We start from the raw sequence: 7,641 nt of genomic DNA, 5'->3' as shown, positions 1-7,641 counted from the left end.
TTAATTAACTATTTGTTTTAAATTTTAATTTGATTAAATTTTATTTTTCTTTTTTAAATTTTCGAATTATGACTAATATTTAAAATAAAAACAAAAATATTTATATTTTATTTTATTTAATTTTTGAATTCTTCTCTCTCTCATCTCCTTCTATTTATTTATCTACTAACACTTCTCTCAAAAATTCGAACCCACTCTTCTCCCCTGTGTTCGAATTCTTATCTTTTCCTTCTTCCATTCTTCTCTTCTTACACTCATATAAGGAATCTCTATACTGTGACATAGAGGATTCCATATTTTCTTTTCTGTTCTCTTCTTTTTCATATGAGCAGGAACAATGATAAGAACATTCTTGTTGAAGCTGATCCTGAACCTGAAAGGACTCTGAAGAGGAAGCTAAGGGAAGCTAAAGCACAACTCTCTGGAGAAAATCTGACAGAAATTTTCAAAAAAGAAGGAGACATGGCCGAACCCAACAACAATGCAAGAAAGATGCTTGGTGACTTCACTGCACCAAATTCCAACTTACATGGAAGAAGCATCCCAATCCCTGCCATTGGAGCAAACAATTTTGAGCTAAAGCCTCAATTAGTTTCTCTGATGCAACAGAATTACAAGTTTTATGGACTTCCATCTGAAGATCCTTTTCAGTTCTTAACTAAATTCTTGCATATCTGTGATACTATTAAGACCAATGGGGTTGATCCCGAGGTCTACAGGCTTATACTTTTCCCATTTGCTGTAAGAGACAGAGCTAGAATATAGTTGGACTCTCAACCTAAAGATAGCCTGAACTCTTGGGATAAGCTGGTCATGGCTTTCCTAGCCAAGTTCTTTCTTCCTCAAAAGCTTAGCAAGCTTAGAGTGGATGTTCAAACCTTCAAACAGAAAGAAGGTGAATCCCTCTATGAAGCTTGGGAGAGATACAAGCAACTGACCAAAAAGTGTCCTTCTAACATGCTTTCAGAATGGACCATCCTGGATATATTCTATGATGGTCTGTCTGAATTATCAAAGATGTCATTGGACCATTCTGCAGGTGGATCCATTCACCTAAAGAAAACGCCTGCAGAAGCTCAGGAACTCATTGACATGGTTGCAAATAACCAGTTCATGTACACTTCTGAAAGGAATCCTGTGAGTAATGGGACGCCTCAGAGGAAGGGAGTTCTTGAAATTGATACTCTGAATGCCATATTGGCTCAGAATAAAATATGACTCAGCAAGTCAATATGATTTTTCAGAGTCTGAATGGATTGCAAGCTGCATCCAACAGTACTAAAGAAGCATCTTCTGAAGAAGAAGCTTATGATCCTGAGAACCCTGCAATAGTAGAGGTGAATTACATGGGAGAATCCTATGGAATCACCTACAATCCCTCATGGAGAAATCATCCAAATTTCTCATGGAAAGATCAACAAAAGCCTCAACAAGGCTTTAATAATGGTGGAAGAAACAGGTTTAGCAATAGCAAGCCTTTTTCATTATCCACTCAGCAACAGACAGAGAATTCTGAGCAGAATCTATCTAGCTTAGCAAATATAGTCTCTGATCTATCTAAGGCCACTATAAGTTTCATGAATGAAACAAGGTCCTCCATCAGAAATTTGGAGGCACAAGTGAGCCAGCTGAGTAAAAGAGTCACTGAAACTCCTCCTAGTACTCTCCCAAGCAATACAGAAGAGAATCCAAAAAGAGAGTGCAAGGCCATAACCTTACTTGGTGTGGCCGAACCCGGAAAGGAGAAGAAGGACATGAATCCTAGTGAGGAAGACCTCTTGGGACGTTCACTGACCAATAAGGAGTTTCCCTTTGAGGAACCAAAGGAATCTGAGGCTCATCTAGAGACCATAGAGATTCCATTGAACCTCCTTTTACCATTCATGAGCTCTGATGACTATTCATCTTCTGAAGAAGATGAAGACATTGTTCAAGGGCAAGCTGCCCAGTATTTGGGAGCCATCATGAAAAATAAATCTCTCCCAAAACACACAAATCTAACCGGCAAGTGTACCGGGTCGTATCAAGTAATAAAAACTCACGGGAGTGAGGTCGATCCCACAGGGATTGAAGGATTGAGCAATTTTAGTTTAGTGGTCGATTTAGTCAAGCGAATCAAGATTTGGTTGATGGTTTTGTGACTTGCAGAATTAAATTGCATTGAAGCAAAGAGAACAAGAAATAAATTGCTGAAACTTAAAGAACAAGAAATTAAATGGCAGAACTTAAAGTGCAAGAAATATAAATTGCGGAATCTTAAAGTGCAAGGAATGTAAATTGCTTGCAATGTAAAGGGGATTGGGACGTGGATTTGCAGAAATTAAACAAGGAAAAGTAAATTTGCATCAAACAGAAGAGTAAAAGGTGTTTGGGCTTGAACCGGATATGAAGCAGAAAAGTAAATGAACATAGAAGCAGTAAACAGAGAAATGAAATGGGAAATTCAGATCTCAGGACCCAGAGACTAGAAAACCAAGTCTAGATCTCAATGCCTTCCTAGATCCAACCAGAACAATTGCAAAGAAAATGTAAATTGCAAAGAAAAGAGATGAAGAGTAATTAACAGAAAATTAAATTCAATTATGCAGTGAGTAAAGCAGAGGGATCCAAGGTTGAGATTGAAACAGAATTTCTTCAATTCTCCAACCCAAAATCCAAGACAATTGTAATTGAAATTGAAAGCAATAAAACTGAGAGAAAGAGAAGTGAATTCTCCTTCCCCAAGACAAAGAAATTAAAGTCACTCAATAACAAAAACTCTTATGAAAATTCCAAAAGAAAAAGCTCTCCGAAAACTTGAATTCTATCCTATTTATACACTTTCTTCCAATGATCTTCAAGCCTTGAGTTGGGCCTTTGCTCTTGGTGGAATTGGGTTGAAAGAGGCCTTGGTTGATTGTTCTTGAAGTTTGAAGAAGAACCAAAGTGAACCAATTGAACCGGGTTTGAGTTTTGCAAAAGTTGGACCAAAAGTTGGAGCTAAAGTTAGGGGTCTAACTTTGGCTCCAACTTTTCATAGCAGCCCACAAAACTTGCTGGTATGAACGTTGGTGCCAACGTTAGGGGTCTAACTTTGACCCTAACGTTGGCCTTGCCTTGTGTGCTAGTGGCGCCAACGTTAGCCACCAAGTTAGGGGGCTAACGTTGGCGCAAACTTTTGCTCTTCTTCCTTGAATTTTCATGTGCCAACGTTAGCCTCCAAGTTAGGGGTCTAACGTTGGCGCAAATGTTGGTGCCCAGGGGAGAAATTCATGTGCCAACGTTAGCCTTAAAGTTAGGGGGCTAACGTTGGCGCAAACTTTTGGTGCCCAGGGGAGAAATTCATGTGCCAACGTTAGCCTCAAAGTTAGGGGGCTAACGTTGGCGCAAACTTTTGGAGCCCAGGGGAGAATTTTCAAGTTCCAACGTTAGCCTCCAAGTTAGGGGGCTAACGTTGGGGCTAACTTTTCAACCAAAAGTTTGTGCAAAAGTTTGATGCTAACTTTAGGTCCAGCTTCTTGCTTCCTGGTTCAATTTCACTTATTCCATTGTCCTCTCTTCACTCCTAGCCATTCCTTCTTGCTTCAACCCTTCTCCAAGCTTTCTTCACCTATAATTAATCAACCAAACACATCAAAGCTATGCTCAAAATCATGAGATATTCATTCTTTCACAATATGCAACAAATATAGCATAAAACCTCATGAAATGGCATGAATTCATATATGGTTGATTCAATCAAGGGAAACATGAAAATCTACTCAATTAGCTTGCTTGTAGCTCAAGAAAGTGCATAATTCTAATGAAAACAAAAGAAAAAGACTAGCTAAAATAGGCTAGGATGACTTGTCATCACAACACCAAACTTAAAGCTTGCTTGTCCCCAAGCAAGAAATGAATTATGCTCAGAGATTCTTTCAGTCAAGATGGATTGAGGAACACTTGTAAAGTGCAGTGAGTGAAGTGATCAAGTATCAGTAGGGTAAACTCTAAATCATATGCTCATGCAAGGCCTTCAGTGCTCACTAGTCCTTACATATTGGGAGTCGTAGGTCTTAGGATTTTCATCCAAATGGTATCATGGAGATCTCTTTATATGTAATCACCTTGAAGCAGCTTATAGTTTCTGTGCTTTGGCCTCGACTCTAAGTATCATGTCTCAAGGCGGCTCTTTAGACAAGCTTTCAATCAATACTCCTAAACCAGTTGGTTTTAAGGTATTAGGTGTTAAAGCACCCCTAAGGATTTACTTGCTCAAGCCTCTTTCCTTGACACACTTCAACCACAAGCATTTACTAGGCTAACAACTCTTTGAGTTTTGTTTCTTCTTTCTTTTTCTGCCTAGTAATTGATGCTCAGAGCCTTGGGCCATGTTCTTTTTGTTTTTTTTTTTTTTTGTATTTTCTTTCTTTTCTTTTGTTTTGTTTGCTGCTTCTTGGATCAATAGATTTTTGAGAATCTCCATAATATTTCTTTGAACTTCATGTCCCGCCTATGAGCTCCCATGCAAGTTTTCACAAGCATGCAACCTCAATACATAATCATACAACTAGAACCACCACTTCTCCCAATCTTTTGCTTGCCTCAAAATTGTTTAATTCCTCAATCCTTCTTTTCAAAGAACTTTGATGTGATGTATTTCTTGAAAATTGAGTGCAAACAAGTTTTGAAGATAAGAATGTTGTGAATGATCAGACACCTTGCTTATTGAATTATAAAGAAAGACTATGCTATGCAGACAGGCAGGGTAGATCAGGATACAATCCAACTTTCAATTACAGCAATATTTGATGTAAAACAATCACTTAATAATACAACCTGTTGGAGTTCACTTGCTTTCCTCTTTCTCATCATCATCATTGCTGTCCTTTATGTTCATCTTTTGCTTCTTTGGTTGATGATGCTCAATCTCTCCAAAGGCTTGTATGATATTCTGCAATGATATTGAAAGTTGCTTGTTCCCCAAGCACTTAGAAACAATGGTTAGCATGCAGGATTTATTTGTGGGCCTTTGTACTTACTTTGGCGTGAGAACACCAAACTTAGTACCTTGACAATGGTTCTTGTGCATCAGATTAACCATGTGTAAAACTCTTTTTCTTTTTCAAAAATGACAAAACTGAAAACTAGGAAACAGCAGAATAGTTAACTAGTTCATCCATCATGCTTGAAGCCAGCATTATGCAGAAAATGAGAATGTGTTTTATGATGGGATTTTGGTGAAACACCAAACTTAGAATCCTTCATTCTCCCTTATATTGTTTTGGTGTGCAACACCAAACTTAGCTTCTTGCAATGTAGATAAACTAATTAACCTTTTTATTAAAATAGTTATGAAAGGAAAACTACCTCAGGTTGGGTTGCCTCCCAACAAGCGCTCTTTTATTGTCACTAGCTTGACATCCTCTGTGCTTGCTTATTTCAGATTCTGAGCTTTCTTCTCCTTGTCCCATTGTCCATCTAAGTGAGGCTTTGCTTCCTTCTTACTTGTTTCTGTGGGGTTTTTGGCTAATTGTTCTATTTGCTTCCCAATTCCCCCGAGTAGGTCCTCATAGTGTTTGTTCATCCTCTTTAGATGTGTCATCATTCTCTCTACTCCACTTTCTAGATTGGAGATCCTTTGAGAATTCTGTGAGATTGTGTGGTGATGTTGTTGCAAATTTGGGATTGTGTCACTGGGCAGTGAGCTTGAAGGTCTCTCAATAGAAATTTGCTTGGAGAGCTGCCCAATCTGCCTCTCCAGGATCTTTAATGAGGCTTCATGGTTTTTGTTTGTTATTTCTTGGTGTTTCATCATTTTTTCTATCAAGGTCTCCAAGTTGGTGAGTCTTTGAGGTTCAGGTGGTGCTTGTGGTGGGTTGTGAGATGTGGGTGGTAGGTGGCAGGCATTTTGGTTAGTGAGTTGGTTGTTGGAGTTGAAGTTCCTTGGTTCCTGATGTTGAGGTTCTCTCATTCTGAAATAAGAGTGTGGCTTCCATGGTGGAAATTGTTCATTCACTGTGGTGGAGTGGAGAAAATCAATTTGTCTGGCCATTGACTCCAATTGTTGCTGAGTTTGCTGATGTAGCTGTTTGCTTTGATTCATGACTGCCTTCACTCCTTCAAAATTCATTGTATCTTCCTCCAAAGTTGCATTCTGTGGTGTCTCAAATGAGTGTTGGTTGTTGGTTCTCTTGTCGTTGAACCTTGCAGTTCCTTGACTAGTTGCTGTTGCTCTGAGTAAATCATTTGAGGAGTGATCTACTGCTCTTCTCATTTCTGGGGTTAATCCTTCATAAAATGCTTGGAAAGCCACTTTGTCATTTGCTTTCTTGTATTTTTCCCATGCTTTGAGCAATGGTTCTTCCTCTCCTTGCATGAATGGATGTGTTCCCTCTTTCATCTTGATGTTTTGTCGGGATGTAGAGAATTTGGCTAGAAATTTGGCAACCAGACCATCCCAACTAGTGATACTTCCTTGGGGAAGAGTTTCAAGCCATTGTGCTGCCTCATCCTTTAGTGAGAAAGGGAATAGCAAGAGCTTGTAGACATCATGATTGACAACATCACAGATCCTCAGAAAAATAGATAGATGCTGTTCAGAATCTTCCAAGGGATTTCCACCATAAGAACAATTGTTCTCTATTAGTGTAATGAGTTGCGGCTTCATGTTGGGATGTTCTTCTTTCCTGTGACATATGATTCAATCAATAGAAAACATAGTGATTCTCTTGAAAATTGAGTGTAGCCGGTTGAGACAAAACTTCAAACAGTTAGTGGGTTAGTCAAAAATAAAGAAAAAGTGCTTGATCTAGATCACCACCTCACTAATCATTGTCAATCTAATCAATCCCCGGCAACGACGCCAAAAACTTGATGAGATATTTTGGAGGAAAAATAAATCTCTCCCAAAACACACAAATCTAACCGGCAAGTGTACCGGGTCGTATCAAGTAATAAAAACTCACGGGAGTGAGGTCGATCCCACAGGGATTGAAGGATTGAGCAATTTTAGTTTAGTGGTCGATTTAGTCAAGCGAATCAAGATTTGGTTGATGGTTTTGTGACTTGCAGAATTAAATTGCATTGAAGCAAAGAGAACAAGAAATAAATTGCTGAAACTTAAAGAACAAGAAATTAAATGGCAGAACTTAAAGTGCAAGAAATATAAATTGCGGAATCTTAAAGTGCAAGGAATGTAAATTGCTTGCAATGTAAAGGGGATTGGGACGTGGATTTGCAGAAATTAAACAAGGAAAAGTAAATTTGCATCAAACAGAAGAGTAAAAGGTGTTTGGGCTTGAACCGGATATGAAGCAGAAAAGTAAATGAACATAGAAGCAGTAAACAGAGAAATGAAATGGGAAATTCAGATCTCAGGACCCAGAGACTAGAAAACCAAGTCTAGATCTCAATGCCTTCCTAGATCCAACCAGAACAATTGCAAAGAAAATGTAAATTGCAAAGAAAAGAGATGAAGAGTAATTAACAGAAAATTAAATTCAATTATGCAGTGAGTAAAGCAGAGGGATCCAAGGTTGAGATTGAAACAGAATTTCTTCAATTCTCCAACCCAAAATCCAAGACAATTGTAATTGAAATTGAAAGCAATAAAACTGAGAGAAAGAGAAGTGAATTCTCCTTCCCCAAGACAAAGAAATTAAAGTCACTCAATAACAAAAA

General features: G+C 38.4%; 1 non-coding gene across 1 annotated transcript; it reads right to left on the bottom strand.

The window, feature by feature from the left end:
* Positions 1–855: 855 nt before the first annotated feature.
* Positions 856–963, bottom strand: LOC112740081 (small nucleolar RNA R71). Its single transcript, XR_003171015.1, has one exon. It is a non-coding gene; the product is annotated as a small nucleolar RNA R71 (small nucleolar RNA).
* Between the last annotated feature and the right edge of the window lie 6,678 nt (positions 964–7,641).

Source organism: Arachis hypogaea, chromosome 13 (assembly GCF_003086295.3).
Source record: "Arachis hypogaea cultivar Tifrunner chromosome 13, arahy.Tifrunner.gnm2.J5K5, whole genome shotgun sequence".
Taxonomy (NCBI): domain Eukaryota; kingdom Viridiplantae; phylum Streptophyta; class Magnoliopsida; order Fabales; family Fabaceae; genus Arachis; species Arachis hypogaea.
This window is presented reverse-complemented; position numbering and strand designations above follow the sequence as displayed.